A 27868-nucleotide genomic window follows, 5' to 3' on the forward strand; every position below is an offset into this window, starting at 1 on the left:
AGGAAATGCGCAGGATACAGAAAAAGAGACAAAATATAAATTCAGACATGCCAAGTTTAAGCATCTGACTTTGGCAGAGTCACAAGACCATAACTGAACTGTTTCGGCACTTTTCTAAATTACTTTAAGCAACATAAATAGTACCATCTTCCTCTCTGTCAGTCATCTTTCCATTCCAGCATAATTACAAGATTTTCTCCTATGAATATCAGTTTTTAAAATAATTTATGCAACTGTGTATAGCTCAACTATGAGCTTAAATCAAAATTTTGATCAATGTAAGTAATCAATGTTAATTTACATATTCCCCAATGATTATCTTTGGTTTAGTGTAAATAGTCTGAGATTCTTTGCTGCATCTTAAACAATCAGAGATGACAGTGCCTACATGAAACTGGTTAAAAGGTCACTTCAGGACAGAGACAAATAGTCTAGGTAGAGCCTAAGAAAGTATCAGCAAAGGTCCAAGCAACCCAAAGAATTCCATTATGATGAGCAAACGAGCAAAGGGCTTGGGCAACAAATTTTCATAAAAATGAGGTAAGAAGCTATTATTTGTTCATTTATACATATTAATGAATCCCTAATATGTGCCAGGCACTATACTAAGCATTGTAGAGTCTGTGGGGAGAAAATAAAGACCTGGCCCTGCTCCACAATAGTGTATAGTAATGGCAGTAGATCTAGTCTAGGGAGGCAGGGAGTGTGTTTCTGTACAAGTGAGGGTTGTGCTGAGCTATGAAATGAGATTAACTATGCAAAATATGGAAGGAGCGATATTCAAAGAACTTGTGGCAAAAGGGATGGAAAGTAGCTGGAAGAGAAGGAGCAAGTAGAAACACAGTGACAGATGAGGCTGGAGAGATACCAGGGATAAGAACAGTCACGGCGCATCAAGTCACACTAGTGACTTCTTTTTTTTAATTCCAAGAGCACTGGGGGGTTTAAAGCAAGAGCAGGGGGTAGGGGTGTCCTAGGGTGCATTATCAGCCTTTGGAAAGTTTGTTCCAGCAACTGTATAGATAGACTAGATAGAAGGTTATTGCAGTAGAGTAAGTGAGAGATGATGATAGCTTGGAGTAGAATGGATGAAATGGTGGGAGTAGGTTATACATAGGAGGTAAAATTGACAGGACTGAGTGATGGATTGGATATGCACTTATTTGATGATGTATATCTGGCACTAAAAACAATGCCTGATACATAACAGCACCTAATAAATATTTGTGGAATAAATGTTGAACGAGCATAAACAAGGATGAGGAAAATGGTTATCAAGGTTGATTCCTGAGATTCCAGGTGGCATATCTTAGGTGAATGGTGATGCTATACAGAGACAGAACACCCATGAAGAAGGCCAGGCTTTGGGTAAGAGTTTAGTTCTAATCTCAGTGATTTTGAGATGAGTAACTCATCTAAGAGAGAGGTCAAGAAAGCAAGGAGAGTGGATAACCTAGAGCCTGGAGGAGAGGTCTTATCTACAGATATAAATTTGTGAGTAGCTTATTAAAGGAAATGATTGAAGCCATAAGTATAAAGGTTATTGACTAGGGGAAACTAGAGAGTGAGAAGATGATCAGATCCAGGACCAAGCTTAGAGGAGCTCTGTATCCACAGAAAACAGTTGTGGGGAAAGAGCCTACAGAGAAGAAGCACACAGAGAAGTATAGATGCAGATAAGAAAGATACTTGAGCCAGCCCTGATGGCCCAGTGGTTAAAGTTTGGTGCACTCTGCTTCAGCGGCCTGGGTTCGGTATTATACCACTCTTCTGTCAGTGGCCATGCTATGGTAGCGGCTGACACAGAAGAACTAGAAGGACTATGTCCTGGGGCTTTGGGGAGGAAAAAAAAAAGAAGAAGAAGATTGGCAACATATGTTAGCTCACGGTGAATCTTTCTCTGCAAAAAAAAAAGAAAGATACAGATTGTGGAAAGCAAGCTAAGAGACTTTTAAGAAGACGACAGTGACCAACAACGTTGAATGCAATTCAAAAGTTATGTATGATAAAACCAAAAAACATCCTTTGGGTTTAGCAATATAAAAAACCTTCGTGAGTTTATAAAGGGCTATTTCAGTGGAGTGATGGGACCAGAAGCCAGATTAAATTGGATAATTGGTGAGCGTTAAGTGAGAAAATGGAGGCACCGTATATAAGCAAGAAGAAAAGGAAAATCGCATGGTGGCTGGACAGGAATGAGAGAGGGGTCAAATGACCAGGATATAAACCAAAGAGAAGCATTCAGTTGACAAAAAGAGGCTGACTATGTTTGTGACAACATGGATGGACCTTGAGGGTATTATGCTAAGTGAAATAAGTCAGACAGAGAAAGAAAAATACTGTATGATTTCACTCAGTGTGAAAGATAAAAAAACAAACACACAGATATGGAGAACAGATTGGTGGTTACCAGAGAGGAAGCGGGTAGGGGTTAGAGAAAGGGGTAAAGGGGCACACATGTATGGTGTTGGATGGAAACTGGACTTTTGGTGGTGAACACGATGTTGTCTATACAGAAGCCAAAATATAATGATGTACACCTGAAATTTACATAATGTTATAAACCAATGTGACCTCAATAAAATAAAAAAGAAGAAGAAGAGGCTGACTATACAACAGAGAGAAGAGATATTCAAATGTGAAAGTTTCCTGAGAAAAGCCAACTCTGAGTAATGTCAGTGTTAGAAATGCTCTCGGCAGGAGTTTTTAGCAGATTTGGGATACCAAAATATGGTGGTAGACAGGATGTCCAAGAATGGATCTAGAAAATGGCCAAAAGCAACCTTAACTTGTATCAGATTAGATATTTCATAACATCTAAGAAGAAACATCATTTGAAGTTCTCTAAAATTGTTTCATTAAGGTGAAAAAATACCTTAAACTTATAGACCATTTCCATATGCTTTTCATATGGGTGGAGAGTAAAAAAAGAATGAGAATAACTATTAAAAACTGCATCCATGGATATGCCCAATACTCCAAATATAGGGGGAAATCAAGGGATTTGGAGCTGGGGGACACAGGGCTTTGGACAAATTTATTAAATCCAGTGCTCTTTGCACCACGCCAACCATCTTGCCTCCTGTTGAAATATATTTTTTAAAATGTATTTGTAATTACTAAAGCAATTGCTGTACATATGACTGTTCCTTGTGGGAACAGTGGAGAAGACACCAGAACAGATAGTCTAGTGAAAGGAGGAAAAACCGACACTATCACTTCCCACCTTTTTTCTCTTGATAGACTGGATGGATGGATGGATGGATGGATGGATGGATGGATGGATGGATCAGTGGAAGAACAGATGGATCCATGGACAAAGTTTCTACATTTGTATTAGTACTTGATATGTCTTTACTTGCAATTAGCAAATGGTAAGGAGCATTCATTGTACAGAGAGTAATTCAGACTCTTAACGTGCCTAAACCCATGGGAGCCACCTACCCTACACTGTGTAAGGAGTAAGGTGTACCAGAGCCTTCCCCATTGGGGAAGTCATTGACACATCACTCACATGATTTACTTACACATGGTTGAATGCTCTGATTTCTTTGGTTGCTCCTCCTGCACCAATTTGTTGATCATAAAACTAGGGTTTAATTTTAGGGATAGGGAGAAACGTTCTCAACCCTCCAGCGGAAGCCTTCTGTTACAGCCTGGTTTAACAAAGAATCCTGCTTTGGGAGATTGGACATGTGGACTCAAGGGGTATTCGTCTTTGTAATTGTCCATCGTGTGCCTACACTCATCAAGGCCTCCTGAAGAGAAATGGCTTTGCCAAGGCAGGATTCGGACATTGCTGAACCCCTTGGGCTAATACCAATGACTTTCAGTTTGTCACATAAAAACCAAGCATTTGCTAAGATTTTAAATTAGAGTTTTAAATATTTTAATGATAAATGGGAAGTGAAATATGCCCAAGTCCCAGAAATTGAGTGTCAGCAGAATAAGGAAACAGACCTAGAATTATTGTCTCCTTCAATGAATTAGTTCAAAGGAAAGAAGCTGTAAACTAAAGATCCTTGATCATGAAAAATGTAACTGCTATATAATATACCCCCAAACTTACTGCTCTATCTCCTGCCCTTTGAACTAATTGCAAGAAAGTCAAGGGCAGCAGGTCTAGGGTTGATTTTGAAGTCATTTTGTGGTAATTTAAAGTAATTGGGATTTTTTTTACGACGGTTGCTATAAAGAAGAATATATAGCTTTGCTATTCCTTGTGACAGGTCTTTGAATTACACCTCCAGAATAAGAAGTATGAGACATGGCTGTTAATTTATAGCAATACACCCATTCCACCATCATGGGCTGGCATTACAAATGAGCAAAGGGAAAAAACAGCCTCTGGGTAAAATGAGAAGTGCCTGTGAGTGCTCTTACCCAGGCCAGCCGCATTTCGACCCAAGTGCACATCCACACAGATTCTAATATGGCCTTCTGAAGCCAATCTGCAGCTTGGAGCCAAATGGCAACTCATCTGGAATCCTGAGTGCTAAGTGAAATGCTTAAAACATGCAAGAATCTTAATTAGTAAAGGATCAGGGAAAAAATAAGTGTTCTATTAATAATTAGGCAAAATCGAAGCATGATGAAAAATGCTCTGACTGCCTGTCTCTGAGATGCTTGCTGGGGGTAAAGCTTGTCAGTTGCTGCCTCCTTAGCACAAATTGCATTTGATCTCAGGAAGGGCTCTTCAGAGCAAAAGAGTATAAAGATGTTTTCAGTATCTCCTCTTCCCTTCAGTGCCCCTGCTGTGTGGGCCCCACCATAATTAGATGCTGGCTTTTAGTGGGATGCTTTGAGTGTTCAATTAGGTCTCCGTTCTTCCTAGCAGTCCTGTTTTAATATGAATGAACACAAAGCCAATTATCTTTTAGAAGTAGGCTTTTGTGTCACATTGACAGTATTCCTGCATGTTTGACAACTATCGCCATGAGACACTGCCTTTAATTCAGATGTAGGGGAGAAAAAAAAAGCAATGGTCTAAATTTCTGTTTGAATCCAACTAAAATCATGATGTCTCTTCCTCTCTAAACAGAGAGATAGAACAAAGGCTTGCTATTCAAAGTGTGCTCTACAGGCCATCAGCATCATCACCTGGGAGCTCTTTAAAAATGCAGAATCTGGGGCCACACTTCAGACCTACTGAAGCAAATATGCACTTTAACAAGGTGCTGGGTGATTTGTATGCACAGTAAAGCTTGAGAAACATTGATCTAAAGCCATCAAAATATCTATGGTAATACACAATGTTTAGGAAAAAACTGCTTGTGGTTAAGAGAAATAAAGATAAAAAGAAAGAGAAAAAATGGTGCCCCTGTTTTGTCTCTTCACCAAAATGGTGAATATAAGGTGTAGAGTTTTAGCAATATTCAAGGAAATAAGTCAGAATATAACTGGTGTGATAGACATCAGTGGGTCCATCAGGACTTCCAATTCGCCTCCCATTCTGAGTACACGGAAGGATTTCATTTCCTTGCCCTCTTAAACTTGGGCATGGCCGGTTGACTTGCTTTGCCCAATGAAATGTGAGAGGAAAAGGATGCACGCCACTTCCACGTTGGAAGCATTGCGGAACTAGTGTGCCATTCTCCATTCTCCATGCTTTCTTTTCCACTGTCAAAGTGTTCATGGAAGCACATGTTGATGTGGAGGTGCTATAAGATAAAAGAACACAAGAAAGAAACAGAAGGGGAAAAAATGGTGTCCTTCTTTTGTCTCCTCACAAAAATGGTGAACATAAAGTATAGAATTTTAGCAATATTCAAAGAAATAAGTCAGAACATAACTCCACCAGCACCTGGAGGACAGCTGCCCCAGAGAGATGCCTTGACTTTCAGCAGATTTTAAGTGAGTAAAAAATAAGCCTCTGAGATGTTTGGGGTTTCATTACTGCAGCATAACCTCATCTCTCCTAACTGATACAACTGGCAATGTATAAATGAAATGAGGTAGAGAAAAGTAATCATTGCCTATTGGGCAATGGAAGGCTAAGAGCCTAGCAGTAGAGTCCAGCCTCCCCTCAGAGGCATCCATGTCACCGTAATATCTAGTGTAACTGGGAAATGCCCTACAACTTTCAAATTTGGCACAGCACAGCTGCATAATGCAATGTAATATCTTGAATTACAGCCTGTGGAAGTAGGACAATAGTCCTTTCTTGGTTTAGAGGAGAATGAAGAGACTCTAATATAATTCGGAACCTCCTCTTTTTCCTAAAATTATCCAAATATGTTGCTTTGTATTCATTGCAAGCTTTACCCATCTGTTTCTGAGGTGCTTAAAAGCATTTACAAGTTTTTTATGTAGCAAGGATGACATTGGAGATGATTCCTTTCCTTTAGAACATGGATATGCCTGGATCACAAGAGTACAGCTATGCTTGTTTCATTGATTACTCTTTATCCACCACTCATTGACTTTTAGCAGAGCCAACAGTGGACCTACAGCTTACCTTCATTTTTCAAAGCATTAAATGGCACTGAACCGTGGTTAATGACACTGAAATGTCTCCGATGGTGTCACCGGAATCTCTCTTGGCTCTGAGAACCTTATCTAATCCAGAGAATCCTTAGTGTTAAGCATAGCCACTATCCTAGGTATCCCTGCCAAAGGTCTACTGACATTATGTGGGAGAAATTTTAAAATGCTGAACAAAATGCTATGTTTGCATTCATTTCTAATTATTTGTAGCTAGAGGACACCATACCCCAATGAGAACACCTATGCAGTGATAGAAAAGGACCCATCAGATATTTGCTCCATTAGACAATGCCATTTGACAGAGAAATGTTGATACAACTAAGAGAAATACTGATATAAGAAAAAGATAAAAGAAGTAGTTATTGAACAAAACTCTGTCATGATCTTGAGTAGGTTTAAACACAAAACGTATCATGCCAATTTGTGATGAAATATAACGGGAACTTCAAGGCAAAGGACATGATTATTTGATCCAATCTCATGTTCAAATTTTCCCTGATCTATGCAACAGAAAAACATTAAACACAAATCAAGGAAATTTGTTTCAGGTGTGATACTGATACCGCAATTATATTTTTAAAGAAAAGATCTTGTCTGTTAAAGAATGTTGAAACATTTCAAAATGAAATAGTTGTGGAGTCTAGCTTTGCTTCATCATAATCTGGGTGGAGGTGGGATGAAGTAAGTGTTGATATAGATAAAACAAGATTGGCCAATTACGATCATTGCCAAGGCTAGGTGATGGGTATATCAGATTCATTACACCATGCTCTCTACTTCTGTGAATGTTTGAAAATTTCCATAATAAAGATAAAAAAACATCAAAACAAACAAGCCAACCAAGGTTCATGAATTAATTTCTTGCCATGCCAAGTCCTTGACTTATAAATCACAGTGGGTCAGCAAAGGTAAAACGAACCCACTCTCCTCATTACTTTACCTTCCTGCCCTGCACACAGGGTTGTTACTGATTCAATTTAATCAACTACACTAATTTACATTTGATAGTTGGATATTTCTGAAATATTACAAAAAAATACCATTGATGGGGAAAAAAAGAAGAGTTTTTCTAATGAGCATTTAAATCTTATTGCTCTGAGCTGCTTTACCCCATGTGCCCTTCTCTTACACCCCAACAGCAAGACTGGCTCTCAATTTAGACATAACTTTTATTTATCTTTTTAAAGAATTCCAAATGAGTCATCTTCTCCTTCTTTAAATTTAATTTAAATGTATTACAAGTCTAATTTTCTAAACTTTCTCATACTTATCCAAATTTCCTTGGGCTTCCAAAGTGAATTAGATATACTTCAAATTTTGTCTTAATCATGCTTCTCTTTGAAAAATAAAATTTCATGGCTCTGTGGAAGATTTTTTTCTCTGTCTCATAGGAATTTACAGAATAGCTAATGATAGTGGTTGGGGGTGGGGGGATAGTAGATGTTGTTCTTTAAAACATCATAAACCTGCAATAACCAGAAGATTTCAAAATAGTTAATGGACTAGAATTTGACTAATTTTGATCTCAGAAATCTACAACAAGGGATAGTTGCAGGATGATGCTTTGCCTTCTTCTAGTAATCTTTTCTAAAAAGAATAGAACAGAAAAATGATTTGGACACAGAAATCATTAATAACTAAGTTAAGAAAAGTAAATTAGTGGTAGGAATTGTTTAACAAGAACCGACCAAGTTCGTGTCTTCCATTAGGTAAGATCTATAGTTAAGTATCATTTTAAATACTTAATTATATATACAGAGAATTATCAAGAAAGAAATTTCCTCATTTACCAAGAAAGTCGGCAATATTTTCTAATCATCTGCATGGAAGTGTAAATTGGTACAACTGCTTCAGAAAACTCTTTGGCAACATCTACTAAAGCTGAAAACACAGAAGTCTTAATTACCAAGCAACTCTACTTCTAAGAATATACCCAACAGAAATGAATACATTTATTCACCAAAACACATGTACTAGAATGTTCATAGTAGCATTTTCATGATAGCCCTGAGCTGGACACTATCCAAATGGCCATAATCAGTAAAATAGATAAATAAATTGTGGAATATTCATACAGCCTCAAGAGTACAACCCTCTAGGTGTAAATCATTAATCTAACTGTTACCAATCTCACTATTTTCAGTAAACGATGCTGACAAGCTGGTACAAATCTCCCCAAATTCTGACCCATGATTACAAAGCAATACCCTTAATGTTTCATGCCTTTACCAGGAACTTAGTGCTGTTGAGGTACACTTTTTAATCCATTAGGACAGAAAGCTAATTCTAGGCCTGCTGGAATTAACCCTCAGAGCATACCAAGTTAGCCCATTCCAAGCCCATCCCATACTGCCTTCTGAAACAAATTCCACTGCAGATAATCTTAGGGTTAATGTATCATTTCCAGGAAATCCTTGGTAGCTTATAAATCTGTAAACCATGAGTAGTAATATATTAAATCACTGACAACCTTGGAGAATTTAGCAATATTTGTTTCCAAATACCAAGCAGAAAAGATTCTGAAGCAATGAGATATGGGATTCTATGAGCAAGTGGAGAAAGTTCTGGACATGGCGGGAGGCAGCTGTCCAAACCATGTGCTGGAGAGAGTGACCCTAACCCACAGATATGGAGTGTGAACTCTGGAGGCCTGCAGGATGCAAAAGCTGCAAATGAAGTCTCTGCTCCTGGGTTTCATTTAGTTCCCTATAAACTTGTTCAACACATCCATTCTTTACCCAAAATAAATTTTCATGATACCACTTATTCTCTTAAATATGTGTATGAAAATATATACGTAAATACTTAATTATATGCATATTCTAAACAAATATATCTTATGTCAGTTCCTATAACTTTTACCATCCATGTCACTCAAAACTATGCCAATCTTCTAAGGGACTAACTTAACTAGTCCTCAAGGAATTTAGAGAAATTTCTTATTTTCTCAACTACTTATATAGATATTGGAAAGAAATACAAAAATATTCAGTTCCTTTTTGCTTATTATCACAACACTTATTTTGTCTTTTTTTTTTTTTTTTTGGTCAAAATGAACATGGCCTTAGTATTTTTAGGATTATTAAAGTAATATATGTTAATTATAAAACACAGAGAACAAAACACTTTAAAAAGTAGGACATTCTAGTTTAAGAGGGCCAAATTCATTCACTGAAATTTGTTTTCTCGCAAAACTCCACTGAAACCAGAGTAAAAGTGATTTTTTTAAGACATAAACCCATAAGGAGAGAGTGAAGAAGAGAGGACAGCAATAAAACCCTGCATGCTGCAAAGGAGATGGGTGTGTAGTAATGATTTAGTAGATAGAAGAAAGCTAAATTCCCTGTCAATAGAGGAGAAGATTGTGAAATAACCTTATTTATACCACAGAATCCTTACAAGCTCAGGATTTGGCAGCATTTGATACCTCTGGAACTGAGGAAGAATTGGGGATGGGGGACTATAATTTAAAGGACTGTAGGAAAACTGAGAAGCAGTAGATCAGTAATTAGATCCTCTAATCTATGTTGTTGGGCAACTTTCCTTCCTTCATCTCAGCAGAAACTTGTGGATTTAATCTTTGAGGCTCTCTTTCTGGAGGGATACCTGCACAGTTGAGAGCATGGGTACCTATTTTTAGTTTTAAACTGTTTGTCTATATTCATTCCCAATTCTAAAAGAAAAACATACAACTTTACTTCCAGAATTCCAACAACCAGATTTTTATCTTCCAAGTAGGAGACTAGAAGGCTTTTCTCTAGGGAATCTGTCCAGCCCAATAAGAAACACCTAGAGGTATTGTTATTAGAAGTTGCCCCCACAAACAGCCAACCCAGATCACCCTACAATAAAGCATAATATCAACAAGCCCAACACATAGGGGGAGGGGGGAGCAGTATCTTCATCAGCAGCAGATTGTCAAGGATGACCAGAAAAAGGTCTAACCTAGAGGGTTGAGTCCAAACAAACTTATATAAAGAATGACCAAGAAAACAAACACTACAACAGGAGAAGAAAATTTTAAATAATGATTTTCATTAGCATTCTCAAAGAGATGAAAGAAGATACTGTAATACAAACTGGCCATTTATTTAAAAAAAAAAAAAAGAGCTTCTAGAGTACAAAAAAGAGCTCATGAAAATTAAAGACATGATGGCAGAAATGAAACACCCAACAGAAGCATTAATAGGTCAAGAAGAGGAAACTTTTCCAGAAATTAGAACAAAAGAACAAAAGATGGAAAATAGCTATGGAAAAATAAGAGAATTAGGAGGAATAGTTCCTCAGATGCAGCATCCATAAAATACATTTTCCAAAAACAGAGAATGAGGATGGGAAGTAATTACCAATAAAATCATTCAACCTGAACTTCCAGATTGAAATGGCCCACTGAGTGCCCAGCACAGTGGATCAAAAACCACTTGTAACAAGGCATAACTTGGTTTTTTTCAGAACACTGGTGATCTCCATGTTTCTGGCAGAGTGAGGGAGATGGGGAAGGCTGCATCACGTAGACAGTATGAGGAATCACATGGTTTTGGACTTCTCAATAGCAACCCTGAAAGGAAGAAGACCAGGATGAAATGCCTCAAAATTCAGAAGGATAGTGATTTCCAAAATAGCATTCTATATCCAGCTAAATTATCAATCAGTACGGAGATAAGATAAAGACATTTTCAGACTTGAACTGTCTTTTAAAAATGTCTGTCCCTCCCACTCGTTCTCAAAAATCTACTATGGAATGTGTGCTAACAAAACAAGAAAGAGTAAACAAGCAGATCAACAAAAGGATATTAACAGTATCAGGAAACAGGGGATCCAACCCAGGAGAGAAGCAAAGAGGCAAAACGAATTCTCAAGACAGGGAAGAGAGATCCCAGGGTGGCAGCTGTGCACAGGGATATACGGCAACCAGTCCAGGCTGGAGTAATGTCACTCAAGAGACAGATATGCAAGAGTTCTAATCATATAGCTCTATTTACCTGACGACAGAATGCCTGGATGAGGCTAGCACAGATTATCTGTATGCCTTGTTTGTCTTCATTATATGCTGATGAAGCTCCTGCTCTCCTCTAAATGCCCTGCACCTAGCAGCAGGCATTTCACTCATTTTATCTCACAGAACTGTTCTCTTTGGATAAACCTGAGACTTGCAAAGTAGGCCCTGGTGAACTTAAAATAAGAAAAGAGAAAGCAGTCTACTCCATTTGACTACATTTCTGTTGGGTATTCAGTATGAGGCCTGCTAGATACTCTGATTAGTGTGCGAGCCCCATTTTCCCAGGACTCAATCAGAACCTTGTAGACTGACTTTTCTAAGAAAGGACTCTTGGAAACTATAAAGATGCCTGAAGCCAATGAATCAGAGACTGTTCGTTTTAGCTTCTCTTGGGAGTCTTCATCTAAAGGTTTGTGCATGCTACTCAGTTTTTCCAAACCAAGCAAGATATTGTTTAGATAAAATACACAAAGGAAATCATCTTTTTTTTTTTTTAATTTTTTATTTATTTATTTTTTCCCCCAAAGCCCCAGTAGATAGTTGTATGTCATAGTTGCACATCCTTCTAGTTGCTGTATGTGGGACGCGGCCTCAGCATGGCTGGAGAAGCGGTGCGTCGGTGCGTGCCCGGGATCCGAACCCCGGGCCGCCAGCAGCGGAGTGCGTGCACTTAACCGCTAAGCCATGGGGCCAGCCCGTAAATCATCTTTTAAAGCAAGAGAATGAGTCAGGCAAAAGACAGATAGTGGTTACCTGGAAAAGAGGAGTCAGGATGAGAGCAGATGCATTTGGAGAGGAACATACCGGTAGCCTAGGTGGGTAAACAGTCTTTTTGTAATTTTATATATATACATAAAATTGTGCATATATGTATATGGTATGTACATGTATAATGTATATGTATTATACTTTTATGCTTAAATTTTACAGTAAGAAATTAAAACAAGTGAAAATAATTCATAGTCCAATCACACAGATATAATCCCTTTTATCACAACAATGTTTCTATGTGTGTTTGTGTGTGTTTTATGTGACATTTTCAATTGTTTTGGTTTTATTATTTTCTTATTTTTTCATTTAACAACATAGTGCAGACATTTTGTCAAGTCAAAACATATCGGTCTCTTTTAATGCATTATATAAATGTTTCATAACTTATTCAACTATTCTCAGTAGGCAACTTTCCATCTTGAAGTTTTTCTCCTCCTGAAATGGAAACAAGTATATCTGTCCCTTTTCCTCTGTTCAGAAATGCAGTAACTACCAAAAAGATAAGACAGTAAGCACTGAGAACTCACCGGAAAATAAGCCCTCTGAAGATAGCTCAGTTCCATCCACTGAGAGAGATAACCGTTAGTATCAATTTTTTTTAATTGTGATTTTATGTCCATACATTTCAGTATTTCACTATTTTGGGTTTTTTTGGGGGGTTTTTTTGGTTAAAAGTGTTTAAGTTATATAATCCCCTAAATAAACACAATAATTAATCTTCTTGGAAGAAAATAAAAATCCGCTACTATATTTTATTTAATGATTTTTAAGTAATTTTTTGGTATTCAAACAATAAGAAATGTATAAACAAAAGAGTTTAAGGTCTTCCTGTCACCATCCCCACTACTATTACTTTATCCCACTACTACCTCACGCACAAGGTAATTAGTGATAATAGTTTGGTATATACCCTTCCACACATTTCTCTATGAAATGTTCCCTTTCAACGAAGAGAAACTACTTGCAGTACAGATTGTTCCACATAGTCTCTCTGGAGGCTTCTTAGCATTAGACATAATAAGAAACTTGATGTCAGCTGACACGACTGCAGAAACAAAGGGACTGTGTAATAATCTTGTTCTTAGAAGTGCCCACGATTCTTTCACTTTCCTTTATGTATCCATCTACCCAAATCACTACACAACTGTGCAGTTTTCTATTAACAGATCCACAGGGCCCAATTCCTTTGACAGAGACCATTTGAATTCTTCCTGGAAATCTTACAGGCAACCCTCTTAAACCAACTCAGACTCCAGAACCCTGGGAACCAAGTTTCTTCCCAGCCTATACAGAAGAGGTGGCGACTCCCATTGACTCCCATGCCTAGGCTGGCTTCAAATCAAACAGTCTCTTCAGAGACCCAAATACCTTGAACTGACCATCAGGGCTTGTTACAAAGCACAGCATTCACAAGAAGACATCAATCTGCACTTTTTGCCAAAGCAGCACAATATCCTCGTTGAGTGCTTGTTAAACAGGGACTGAGAAAACACTTGAAGCCCAGAATCATGTCCATAACCCCAGTTCAAACCTCTTCCCACCCCATGCCCTCTCTTGTTCCCACCACCCTCCTCCTCCCCCCATCCTTCCTGTAGTTTAATAAAAGGGGTTAATAGCTTACAAGAAGTGGGGAATCGAAAACAGTTAAACCTAAAAATCTTCCCAAACGACAAGAGAATTAAGCTGGATCTAAGATTCCCAAACATCAATCAGGATCACACACACAGTGATCTGAATAAATTCATACACATTTCTTCCCTTTATAGATCAAGTGGAAAGAAAATACCGCAAGCTGATGTGGGTGAGGGCCAGATTTTTTAAGGTTACTTCCTAACTCCTAACTCATTCAATGTTTGGAAACTTGGTATGGTGAGCAGAATTAGTCACAAAGCATCCCTACTCTGGAACTTGGTAAATGAAAACTTAATGTTTTTAACCAAGAACATAAAATTTTATATTTTCTAAAACTAAATGCCATTAACCTTTTTAAAGAAATTGACTTATGTAAAATAAAAATTGGAAATACAAAGACATATCATTCTTTATTCATTTGTCACTGTTTTCATACTGTGCTATTTTATTTTCTATTACTGCTATAATCGGATTGTGTTTTCCTAGTATTTTATCATGATTTCTATGAATAGATTATTAATTATTTCTATTGCTGTCTTAGATTTATTGAATGTCACCTCAGTAATATCCTCTGGCACTGTGTGAAGTATGAAGCTATTAACAAATAATCAAGTGAGAAAGGAGTTTAAATTTCTTTCTTTTCTGTAGAAGTTCCTCTATTTCAGGGTGTTATTTCCATTGATCAATAGAACACAGCTTTGCCATCGTGCAATGAAAGTGAATATGCTATATTGTTTATTGGTGGTTGGCTAGCCTTAATGTCGTTTTCAAATTGGAAATTTTAAGTTTCCATTTCATTTATTCAATAAATACCTCCAAATTAGGTCTTCTGTAGAAAAAAGCATAAGACACTTCTCAGAACCATTTTTATCAGATCTATTTGAATTACGTTCCAGTCCTCTGAAGGGAGATAAAAGAAGCTTCTCTCTTCTACAACTACGAGCTCTCTGAGAACAGGAATCACGTTTTAGTTACTACCAGTACCTAGCACAGTTCTTGGCACATAGTAAGCAGCTGATAATTGTGAAATAAATGAATAAAGTTAAATAAAGGAATGAATTAACATTAAAGATATCACTAGAACTAACAATATAACCTTTGTATACTCAAGTCAGAAATAAATAGGTTTCTGATAGGATATGGGTATTTGAGTCAATGCAATATTTTGTGAATCTCTAATGCATTCATTCATTCCTTTGTCATAAAGAGAATGTTTTCAACAAGACTGTGGTTGTCACTTGCCTTCTACAGAGCAAAGAATAATTTATATCCATAGGAAAATAATCTCTATATTTTCCTTTTGCTGTTACTGAAAGAGTGAATCCAAAAAAGGTTGGTAACCCACCTCAATACCAGAGAGGAGCAGTAAGGGGAAAGTTAGCCCCTATCTGCCAGAATGTCTCAGAGACTAGGAGGAATAGAAAGCTCCTAATATATCCAGTGGAAAAAAACAGTTTCACTGGAGTCTCAAAGCCATGTTGGCTGATAACCATGATATATATTTAGTCACTCAGACTAATGGTGAGACAGGCAGGTAAATGAATGATACAGTAACATTATGCACAGAGTATTTAGAAGGGTGGAGGAGCCCCTAGCTCAGAAGTTTTGAGGTTTAGGATTAGGGAAGTGTTCCTAGAAATGTTGATACTGAGCTGGGCCCAGAAGCACAAGAGCAAGGTGAAAGTCAGGGGCAGCGTTTGAGGTGGAAGAGGACACATTAAAAGCTCAGAGGCAACGGAAAACCTGGTGCCTCCTGGCAGTTATGAGTTCCCCAGTAGACTGGACAAGAGAGGGTGAAACTGATGATGTTTTTGACCAGTACCAGACATGGAGGGCCTTGAACACCACACCAATGAGCATGGACTATCGTATAGGTGAAAATGGATCAATGAGGGATTCTAAATTAGAGCACGTTATGATCAATTTGCATCTGAGGACCGAAATTACGTGAAGAATGGATTGGCGATGGCCAGACTGTGGGCAAAGAAACTAGTTTAGGAAGTTACTACAATTATACAGGCAACAAATTCTGAGGACCTTAACAAATGTCCATTGTTAACATATAGTTAATCCTAAAAACCTTATCTCCTTTCATTTGCAGTATTTCCTTCTATTTCTTCTCCCCTTTGCTTAGGAGGATTCACTCAGATATTTGACCCAAAATATTTACTACACCATGGGACTCCCACTTTCTGGGACATCCACACACCTAAAAATACTAGCTAGCCAGTAACTGGGATATATAAGCACAGAATCAATTTTCAAGTCTAACTAAACAAGTCAACCTCAAAAAAGGCATGCCCAACACTCTGATATTCATTTTTTGCAACAGTCTCATTATCACCCACCCCAAACTTTATTCCAGGGCAGACACAATGCATAATTAGAGAGCATGTGCACTGTTTGATGTGAAAATATGAAATGGTAAGTTTATTTAGCTCTATCTAGCAGTAGTACATATTACTGATTTTATAATTGCCCAAAATGAGCATTTGAAATAAAATAATTCAATTTACATATGGTTAGAAAAATAAGAATAAATTTTTCTGTAATAACTATTGAATCATTTACTTGATTCTGGAATATATCCAGACACTAAATTATACCACAGGCTATATGATAAGGTGATATGCATACCATTGCTAGAGGTCTTGCTTGCTATACAGAAAGAGTTCTACATGTCAAATAAAATAAAAAGCCAAATAGTGAACATTATAAGATACTAGTTTTATTTAGTATATAAATTTCTCAGTATTCATAAAATAAAATACTGTAATTATATTAAACAACCATAAGAATTACATAACCTGGTTCTTCATAACCACTCTGATGATCTCTATATAATCCCGAGAAAACCTGTGACAAAACCAAAATTGAAAACTGGCTTCTGAAATGTTTGTGTTATGCCTTTTATTTAGGCAGTTATTTTATTCTTTTTACTATTATTTCTTAAAACAATTTTGCTTTTTTAAAAAGTGTTTCTTTTTCATTTTGTCCAGAGAGAGAAAAGAAGAGCTTACATTTTGCCATTTGGTATAATCGCTACAAAAAAACGGATGTTTATTCTCAAATAGCATGTGGTTTAGTTTCATTCTCAGTCAAGAAATGAAAAACATAACTTTTCAATAGACTTGTTCAACAAGTTAATGGAGGCCAAGCTGAGCAATGGCCTCTATGCCTGGAAGCGGAAATAATAACTGCTGTTTTGAAATAGGTCCTGGCTATTGTTTTTATTCTCTCTTAAGAAAGTTTATAATGATCTTGGATATTGTTGTGATTGTAAAATGTATAATAGAGAAAAGAGAGCAATAGACAATGAGAAAGAGCTGGAAAGTGGCTGACTCTTTCTAGTAGGCTACCTGAGTTAAAAATCATAAATACTTCAGATTTCCTAAGTATAGAAAAGTAGTTATAGAGTAAAGTGATCATTGTCTGGGATAATCAATACCAAACAGGGAAGTAATTTAGAACTTCCCTAAGTTCTACATGAAGTTAAAAAAAAAGGCCGGGGGGGGGTAAAAAAAATTGGAAAATATAAAGAGAAAAATGCTGAGGGAGAGGAAGAGGATGAAAGGGAGAGAGACTAGAAAGAAAACAGCATGTTATGCAATGAAAAAAGGAAGAAAAATAAATGAAAGGCAGAAATTCCAGTTTTCAATATCATTTTCTTACCTACAAAGCCCAACGTGTTCTAAGTAGAAATGTTTGTTGTTGTTTGTCTTTTCTAAGACGGAAGAAAGAAACCACTGAATAAAACAAAAACCATTTTGCCTTACCTGCATTCTCGTAAGTTTCTTAAAAATAACAAAAAAAATAAGAAGTTGTTTAGAGATAAATTATAAATAAGATGAAAAATACATTAAAATATGCTTCTCCGTGTAAATTACTCATAGCACATATGTGTTACATGACAAAAACATGTCACACTGAAGCATTGTCCTAATTCATCCTTCATACGTCCAATATTTTCAGAAATATATAATTAGATATCTTACAAATAAAGGAACAGTGGCAATTATTTCAAGCATAGAATGATTTTATGAATCAATTATTCAAGAAGCACTTTACCAATCAACATAAAATAATAAATAATAATTCAGAAATTAGATTGAAGTGTTTCAAACTGGAGCATATTCCAAGAAGTTGGCAATAGTGTGCTTTTGCAATCTGCTTTTCATCTCTCTAAAAAATAAATTGCTCCTGCATAAACAATATTTCAGTAACTGACAGAGTTGGCAGCCAGGTTGAAGACAGCAGGGATATCAGCAACCATGACTGATAGCAAAATTGGGGGTTGCAGAGAGAGGAAAAAGTATATATTCAAATTTAAGGAATAGCTGTTGTATTTCAGATTCCTTTCAAAAATGTGGGATGACATATTGAGGTCACCATTGATTAAAAAGATACATCTACAAGGGAGTCTTTCACCTCCTCTGAAATCTTCAGAGAAACCACTTGGAGATGCGCTCGCATACCTCTTCCTGCTGTGGGCACGCCATGGGTGCCTACAGCTAAATTCCTCTAAACTGGGGTAACCCACTGGATGGCGCAGCTAATTAGTGAATGAAGCTGAAGACACAGTCCTTTTTTTGTGTGTGTGTGTGAGGAAGATCAGCCCTGAGCTAACATCCATGCCAATCCTCCTCTTTTTGCTGAGGAAGGCTGCCCCTGGGTTAACATCCATGCCCATCTTCCTCCACTTTATATGGGACGCCGCCACAGCACGGCCTGACAAGCGGTGTGTGAAGACACTAGTCCTACTGGATGTAATGCCAGTACAAAACCTCACATCCACCAGAAGAGCGGGAAGAGCAAGTTGGTAATACCTTTATGTAAAACCCTCAATTTAATCGTAAGTTTTCCTCACCAATTTTCTCTAAACTATATTTACTGGGACAGCCTATTAAATATCATCTTTCAGATAATTCCATAATAAAAACTACTCTAAAAACTACAAAAGACAAACATATTACTTTTTCTGGGCTGCTTTCTCAAAACATTTTTCTCCAAAATTTTTATTGTGTAACTTGTCTTGAAAAAGAGATGGTCTACTTATTAAATGGAAGAGTGAAAAACAATACATTCCTTTCCAAAAGTTTCTCGAAATTTTCATTATCTACTGACTTAGAAGGAAATGTTCAAATTCAGTCTGTGTAGCAGATACTACTTGCTGTCCTTCAGTACCCAGTCTTCCCTCCTTCCTCTTACTAATAACTCCTGAGTTTAACTGGGAACATGGCACCCAGCCAAACGTTCCCAGCTTCCCTTACAGTTAAGTGTGCCCTTGTCACCACATTCTGTCTTTTGGGATGTGATGAAAGTGATGATTACAACTTCCAAGAGCTTGCCTTCTTCTTCACTTCACCTGTCCCTATTTTTCAGCCCTTTAAAAAGAGCAGCCAACTCAGATAGGGCAACCACCTGCCCTGGTTTACCCAGAACACTCACATTTGCTTCTGTTGTTCCAGGGTCTTGTGGTCACCTAATCTGAGACCATTAGATGGAAACCATATTGAGGGTGGCCAGGTTACAGAACAGAAGCTACTGCTATTTTGGCCTTCGTTAGAGCAGCTGAAAGAGGGGACAATATAAAATCAACAGAAAAAAATCTGAAATCCTTGTTAAATTTCATACTAAGACAATTATTTCCTTCAAGGCATCTAACATCTAGTAAGATATTGAACATTTAAACAAATCATTTTAATCAAGGCAGGATTTTTTTAAATGCTTAGAAACTTAAAAAAAGAAAACCAGTGGGTGGAGGTAGTAAAAAAAAACGCCAATAGTTTTTGTCTCAGGAAACCCAAGAAGCCTTCTTGGATGAGGTAGCATTTAACCTGTGCCTTGCATAATAAATATAATAGTCTTTCAAAATGCAGTAAAAAGATCATAGGTAAAGAGATTAACATGAGCAGGTGGTGACGTGAATGACATTTTCAAGAAATGAAATAGTAGAGTATCAGGTGGGTGGAACGTGGGAAAAGCTGAAACAAGTGTAACTGGGATCCAATTTTGGAGAAATTTGAATGCTATTCTGAGAAGCTTGGAGTTTATTCTGCAGGAAGTGTGAAGCCACTGAAACTTCCCTGGAGAGGACAGAATGAATTCAAGAGATAGCATAGTGTTCATATCCATATGACATATGTCTGATTAGATATGGTTAATGAGGGGAAAGAATTAATGATACATGGTGGGATATTTTCTAAATAACTAATACTGGTCTCCATCCCCATCTTCTGTTATTTCTAGGCCCTTTCTTATCCCCACCCCACTCTTTCAGTCAGCTAGATCATTCTTTCCTTCTAAGTTTCAAAAGCCAGGACCTTGGGGAAACTCAAGCCTTAGCGAAGAAAAATAAATAGATTTGGAAGAAATCTCGAAGAGAAAAAACATACTGCCTCCCCATACCACATTGTAAACACACCAAGATTTCCCTAGGCCTGGGAGAAGAGAAAGTTAGAATATTATTCATCAGAACCAAGGCATTGATTGGTCCCTGAGAAACGAACCCTGCACTGTGACTGTCCCCAGAACTCCTAGGAAATTTTGTGGGAGCTGGGAGTAGAAGAACAAGTGCTCCTTTCCTAAGTAGAAGAATGCAGTAAATCCTCAGATGAGCAATAGCAGCATGGCATTGCAGAACTAATAAGATCTTGGTCAACTGCAAGAGTTCATCATGACTTAGCCCAGGCAGGAGAACTGAATGGCTCCCATATGCTCATGAATGCAGAGAAGTAGCAGAGAGAAGTGGTAGCCTGGCAAGGGCCTTTCAAAAAAGAACTTGGAATTTTATTGGGTAACTTGCTTGTTCCAGTGACCAAGGACCAGACGGAGGATTGTACGGCCACAGATACCAGGATTGCCAGATGGCAAAGTGGGTCAGGTAGATGCACCACACCAACACCTACACTGTGGCACTATGGAAGCCTTCTAGAACTTAGGTTCAACTCAGCAGAAAAGGTGAGGGAAACCCTAATCAGAACAATTTTCTGGCACTCCAGAGAAATAGTTGCTCAAAATAGAAATTATGGGGCCAGTCCCATGGTGTAGTGGTTAAGTCCTCACATTCTGCTTTGGCGGCCCAGGGTTCGCAGATCCAGATCCCAGATGCGGACCTACGCACTGCTTATCAAGACATGCTGTGGTGGCATCCCATATAAAGTAGAGGAAGACGGGCATGGATGTTAGTCCAGGGCCAATCTTCCTCAGCAAAAAGAGGAGGATTGGCAACAGATGTTAGCTCAGGGCTAATCTTTCTCAAAACAAAAAAAATAAAAAAAATAATAATAATAATAGAAGTTAAGTTCACAGGGTCAGCCTGGTGGCGTAGTGGTTAAGTTCATGTGCTCCACTGTGGCGGCCCAGGGTTCGTAGGTTCAGATCCCGGGCACGTACATACACACCACTCATCAAGCCATGCTGTGGCAGCATCCCATATACAAAATGGAGGAAGATTGGCAACAGGTGCTAGCTCAGGGCCAATCTTTCTCATTAGGAAAAAAAAAAAAGAAATTAAGTTCAGTTGCAGAAAAAGTTACAGAATTTCTGCTCACCTGTGTTTTAGGAATTAAAGGCAATATCAGGTCACCATATAATGTCTCTGAAATCTCCAGCCCAGGAGACTTGAAAAGATGCTACTACCAACTATGACAGTTAACACAGGTAAAGAAGGAGACAATTACCAGCCCAACACAACTTTTTAAAATTCTGCCTCATTTAATTAATGATGAGAATCATTTACTTAAGAAATTACTCTTCTTAATTTCTTTGTTTCTTCAATGAAAGACTATTGATTAGATTTTCTTAGGGGCATTTTCTCTAAATCAAGTTAAATGAAAAAAGTGAATTAAATGATTTAATAAATTAAAATCTCAGAATCAAATTAGAAGTTACAGTGAATCTTAAAATTAAAATGAGAGCAAATGAAATGAAATATAAAATATGATTAAAAATTAAAAATTACCCTTGCCAACTAAATGTCTACTTTTAATTAAATGTTTTCTGTTGAGTTTAATTACCAATATTGCAACAATGCTGTTTTATAATCTCAATATAATATTTTAACAACACTAATAATTAAATCTTATGAAGTAGCATGGAATCTAACCATCATTTACAATATCACTTTATTGGAAAATATACTCCATGTGCCAAACCAGCTTACCAAGTAATTGTGAGGAAATTGAAGAGGAAAATGGAATTGGGGTGGAAGGGGAGAGGAGGAAGTGAAAGAAAGGAGGAGGAAAAAGAAGAGGAGGAATAAAAAGGAAAAAAAAAGAAAAGAAAAAAAGAAGATCCTTGCCACCTGAATGTGACAAGCAATAATGACTATGAGTCTCAAAATTTTGTCCAAATTCTCTATGCGCCTGTTGACTTGTGCTGCCCCAGTCAGTGAGCATGCCCAGTTTAGCAATGCACTGCACCTCCATGTGAAGTAAGAGAAAGGAAAGAGTCAGCAGAGAGCAAGATGGAAGTGAATCCTCACACAGAAGCATCACAACTGTTGGGTCCCTCGGGACCTGAGGGAGGTAGGGATGGAAACACAGAGTTCTAACAGACCAACATGTAGAGGGCAGTCCTGGGCGATTCTCCGAGGGTCTGTCACCTTTGGGGGCAGGTGTTCCTCATTACTGCCTCCTTTTCAGTGACCTAGGAAACACTCTACCCATTCTCACCAAAACAATACCTGCAGGATTGTGAGGCCTGCTTTTGTTGTTGAAAATGTAACGTTTTAAACCTTGAGTACTTAAAAAGAACCCAAATTAAAAGTAAAATTCATTGATTTCAAGTGCTTTACATTTGCTAGCCCTCAATAAAAACCAGTGTGAAATTAAATGAATTGTTCTTTTTTCCCAGAGGGCTAAAAATTTTTATTAAGTACCTACTCTCAGTAAGTATAATATAAAACAAGTATACTTACATCAGAATTAAAATCTGGTTTATAGTTATTTTTAAATCATACCCTTTTTCCCTCTTAACAGGCCATATGATTTACTTTTAATGAGTTTATGAACATATTTTTAAATAAAGTAATAGGTATTGCCATAAGCAGGCAATAAGATATCTACTCTGTTTTAATGAGGGCTATTTTGCAGTGCACTCAAAGTTGAATTTTACTAATGTTCTCTATAAATAACATTAAAGACAGATATTTTACTTTTGTTCCATGAGTTCATCATGCAACTGCACCACGAATTCTCTGGAAGAAAAGAACATATTAAGATGCTCTTCAAAATAGAAGATAAGAGTAAAAACACAGCAGCTGATTCATTTGAAAGGAAATATTCAATGTGGATGATTGTTCCCAGAAACTTAAAAAAAAAAGAAATTCATTTTCAGGTTTTTTTTCAGTCAGAAAATTTATGAGAGAGAGAAGAGGAAATATTTATGAGAGAACAACTTCACGCAAAATCTGTGACTTCTTGGGATGCCAAGATAATAGGATTAGGTTGAACCACACAAAATTGCCCCTATTTGACAATTTTTGACTTACACAAATGGAAACTTCATATAACTCACCTAATAATTACCTTCTGAAACACAAAGGTCAAAAAAAAAAAACCATTTAATGAAAAAAAAATTCCATTTTTCCAATGTCCCTAATAATAACACTTACCTAAAGTGTTTCCTCTTGAATTATCAAGGCAGTCCTAATGAATAAGTAGTTTCATATGAAGTCTTCCCCTCGGAACCATTAGTCTTTAACATATGCTACTAGAGAAAAGAAACTGAATATTTAAGATATGAACAAAAAAGATAACTTCTGTGTAATCACATATTTTAGGGAATTCAACATTTTCCTTAGGAAAAGATGTCAGAATTCCTCCAAATCCTAATGTTGGATTCCTGTGAAGCATGTGGCTCTGGTCTCTTGGGCTAAACTAGGAAAGGAGAAAAAAGTAAGCTCATTGGATATCATTTTGGTAAAAAGAAAAAGCTTCCTAGGAGAAAAGAAAATGATTCTGGGAAGAAAAAAAAAATGTATAGAAAGTGCAAACCAAACTATCCTGACCTCCTTCCCCAGAACCTTATAGGATCAGTCTCTTCTCATTCAAATTTTTTAAAGCCAAAATTTGAAGGAGAGAAGGATATTGGAAAGGAGGAAAGATTATAACATTACACAATTAATATCCCCTAAATTTTCCTGCTTCATCTATCTTCTCAATAATTCCAGCAAAATTTGGAGAAACACGTCAAGCACCAGAGCTCTATGGGGCCTCTTCTGCCTGGCTTTGTGGCGTTGGGCAGCATAACAGAGGTAAGAGGACTTCCCCAAATTTCCAAGCATTAGGATTTATGGATCTTCATGCTGATATCTTTCAGATGACTGAATCGTTGGTCAGTCTCGTGATAGGTATTTAAAAGCTCAGAGAGGTCTGTTCTCATAACATTGAAACAACACAAATAATCTAAAACCTCAAGAAATGAGTTATTCTGAATTAGCAAATGCTCCTTAGAGCTGGGAAATATTTCTCTTCTTCACGTTAGCACTTTTGATGGACCCCTTTTGAAAATGTATTCTGTACTTTCTTGCTTTCTTAAATTATTAAACCACACTGTAGATGGTGAGGGACTTAGACAGCACTACAGATGATAGATGAGCTTGAACTGAAATCAGATCACACTAGCTGTGTAATCATGGGAATGTTACTTAATATCTGAGTCTCAGGTTTCTATCTCTAACCATCTCTCTCTTTGCTGACAGGCAGAAATGTGGTAATGTATCCAAAATGAAAATCAGTGCCAAGAACCTGTGTCCTCAGTAAATTTTGGTTACTCTTGTTCCTTCTCCTCCTCTAACTCAAACACTACATATGCCTACACTTTCCCCACCCCATCGCAACTGTGCAACAGTACTGGTCAACTGTTGCTAAAGTACTTGAGATACAAGGGGCTTTTTGTACTCACTCCCACTTTACTCCTTTCCCCAGACTCTCCTCTGTTACCTCTGGCTTTCTAATTCATTGTCTCTGTGTCTCCAGGAGGGATGTCAATTACCTCACCCTAATCTACTACTCTCTCCAACCCATTTATGCCAGATAAAGGGTTTGGGCTGAAAAAAAACAAAAACAGAAATCCTGTCTCAAATTGGCTTAAATAATTGGGAAACAACCATCTCACATAAAAATAAGTTCAAAGGTAGAGGAGACTTCAGAGGTGTTTGGTTCACCCAGACTCATTCTCTCTCCCTTTTCTGCATTTACAGGATCTGCTTCATCCCAAGGCTGTTTTGCTTTAGTCACAAGGCTCTCAGAAGCAACTAGGGTGGCAGGCTTCCTTGGCACATCCAAAACGGGAGAGAGACTCTTTCCCAGTAATGAAATAAAAGAACTTCAGTTGCGTGTGATTAGGCTGTTAGGTCACGTGGACACCCTTTACTAATGAAAGTCACCTGGGGAAATGCATGGACGGCTTAAGGTTGGATTATTGAAAAGACACCACAACCAGAATGGAATTACTATGATTAGATAAAACTAATATCTATTCTTGGAGTGGGAGATTGGAGGGGATCCTCAATTTCCTCTTGAGTTACAAGAGCCAGTTGAGAAAGGACAGACACTTCTACACCTGTGGGTTCTACTAGACTAGAATGTGAGTTAGGTAAGCACCAAGAGCCCACTGCACTTGTGCTGTGCCAATGACTGTGTTGATCACGCCCAGCATTCAACCAGTTAGCCTGGCGAAGCCTCAAAACCTCCCCACAGTATAACAGGAATAATACTTTCAAGACATTAAACTGATAAACGTTTCATTCCATGTAAATCACTTTGCCCTACTCCCTACAGCTACTCACCCATTGAATCAAGGGCATGAATCCTCTGTAGGAAGGGCTGAACTCAGTCTAGAACTTAAACTCATCACTTCAGTTTTGTGTTTCCACTTAGATTATTGTTGATAACACAGCCAGCATTTGTTGAGAAAGTTAAGAGTCCTCTAAGTCCCCAAAGTTTCACTCCACCCATCAAAAGCAAGGAGGTCTGAGCATAGCCTAGAGAGGCAGATGGTAGAAAAAATGGGAAATATCTTCCTGGATGAGTAAAAAGTCCTTGTAGGATACAGGGAAAGAGAGGAGGTAAAGGTCAAATGGTTTGCCTGGTTTCTCACATCCACCCCCACATCTCAGGTTGAAAATCAAGGGTAGTGATGTCAAAAACAATCATTAAATTCCGGAAAAATCTCCAAGCTCGGTGCTTGTATCTTACTTCCTAAAGAATAACTTAGAAAAATATCAAGTGCCTTAGGAAAGGTTTACAACAAAATAGAATAATAACAGTGAGGTAGATATTGCAGTGTGACATAACTAGGCAGAGAGAGGCACTGAAAAATGATATTATGTATTGAACATTGAGATCCAGATATTCCTGTACATTCCAAGGATGATGCAGAGGATAGCCGAGGGTGAGGTTGTGAGCTCACCGGGGGTCTAGAGGTGGGGGGTTGGGCAGGGTAGGAAGAGTAGTCACTCAGTGAAGGACAAAGTGACCCTGTAGCAGAAGACCAGAGGGCAGGTGGTCCAAGCCAATAATAAAATGGGAACTACAGTCAGGCCTCAGAGAAACAGCAGTGCTCTCTTCCCCAACCCCCACCCCACCCTACATTGTGAGCTAATCCATTCCATCAGAGTCAGGAGCAATTGGCAATGTAGGTGGCAGAACTGAGAGCTAGAAGCAGAGATGACCAGTGCAGATTCAAATACATCACGAAAGCCAAGCTGTTAACCAGATATGACAAGGAACTGTCAGCTCTGTTTTCCCTGCTCCTGAGTTCTAGAAATCACTACATGGTTGGGCATACCCACCTCTGCAACTCCATCCCATCTGCTCTGCCCCATGCTCACCAAGCTCCACCACACTGGTTTCTCTTCCTTTTCTTGACTCATCACTGAATGAAATGCTCTTCCTCTTTGTACAGCTGGCTTCTCCCATCATTCAGGTCTCAGTTTGTTGTTGTTTTGTTTTTTGTAAAGATATATTTCAAACCAAACCATCATGCTTTATGGCTTTGAAGCATTCCTGTTAACCTTCAAGAAGAAGAAATCAAAGATGCCCACTATCACCATTATGACTTCACTTTTTCTAAAAGTACTAGCCAATGCAATTTCCAAGAGAAATAAAATATAAATATTGGCAAGATGTAGGCATGATTATGACATATACTTGATATAATTATAGACTCAGAAAACCCAAGAAAATTGAAAACCTATTAGAAGTGATAAGAAAATTAAGTACAGTGGTGGGTATACAGAACAATAACATTCATATATATAAGCAGTAAGTATGGTAGGAGTTCTTAGCTAAGATTACAGATTGAATAAACACAACTAATTTTGCTTTCTCCTGAACTTTAGCAAAACTAATTTTTTTCAGGGTGTAAACTCACAGGAATGGGGAACAACAGGGAGTAAAAACACCAGTAGAAGTGGAAAGCTATAGTGCAGATGGACAAACGATAACCCACTCAAGAAAGCCAAATCTCAAATCAATGGGAAAACGGAGAATTTACCCAATTTATACAACAGAATCCTTAAAAGGTACAAAAGCAGAAAATATAGAGCCATCTACTTCTGGTCATCTCCCTGCTGGTGGTCAGTACCTGTTTTTTTTAAAAAAGTTTTATTGATATATGCCATATACCACAAGGTTCACCTGACTAAAGTGTACAATTCAACGGTTTTTTAGTATATTCCCAGAGGTGTGCAACCATCACCATAATCTAATTTGAGAACATTTTCATAATTGTGGGTCTCAGTTTAAACAGCCTCTCCTTATAGAGGTCCTCCCTGATTATCCTTAATAGATCCACTCTCTTTATTTCCTGCGTCTTTCCTTCAAGCACTAATAATGATCTGTAGTTATTTTATTTAGTTATTGGCTTTCTTGTTTACTGTCAACCCTTCTCACTAGAATGCAAACTCTATAAAAAGGCAGTTTGTCTCTCTTAATTGTCTTTGTAGTCCTGCTGGTAGCACAGCACAGGGCC

General features: G+C 37.7%; 1 long non-coding RNA gene across 3 annotated transcripts in view; it reads right to left on the reverse strand.

The window, feature by feature from the left end:
* Window positions 1-27868, reverse strand: part of LOC131404408 (uncharacterized) — a 230658-nt gene that overhangs the window by 80612 nt on the left and 122178 nt on the right. The gene's annotated exons all lie outside the window — the stretch shown is intronic.

This window comes from Diceros bicornis, chromosome 1, assembly GCF_020826845.1.
Source record: "Diceros bicornis minor isolate mBicDic1 chromosome 1, mDicBic1.mat.cur, whole genome shotgun sequence".
NCBI classification, from domain to species: domain Eukaryota; kingdom Metazoa; phylum Chordata; class Mammalia; order Perissodactyla; family Rhinocerotidae; genus Diceros; species Diceros bicornis.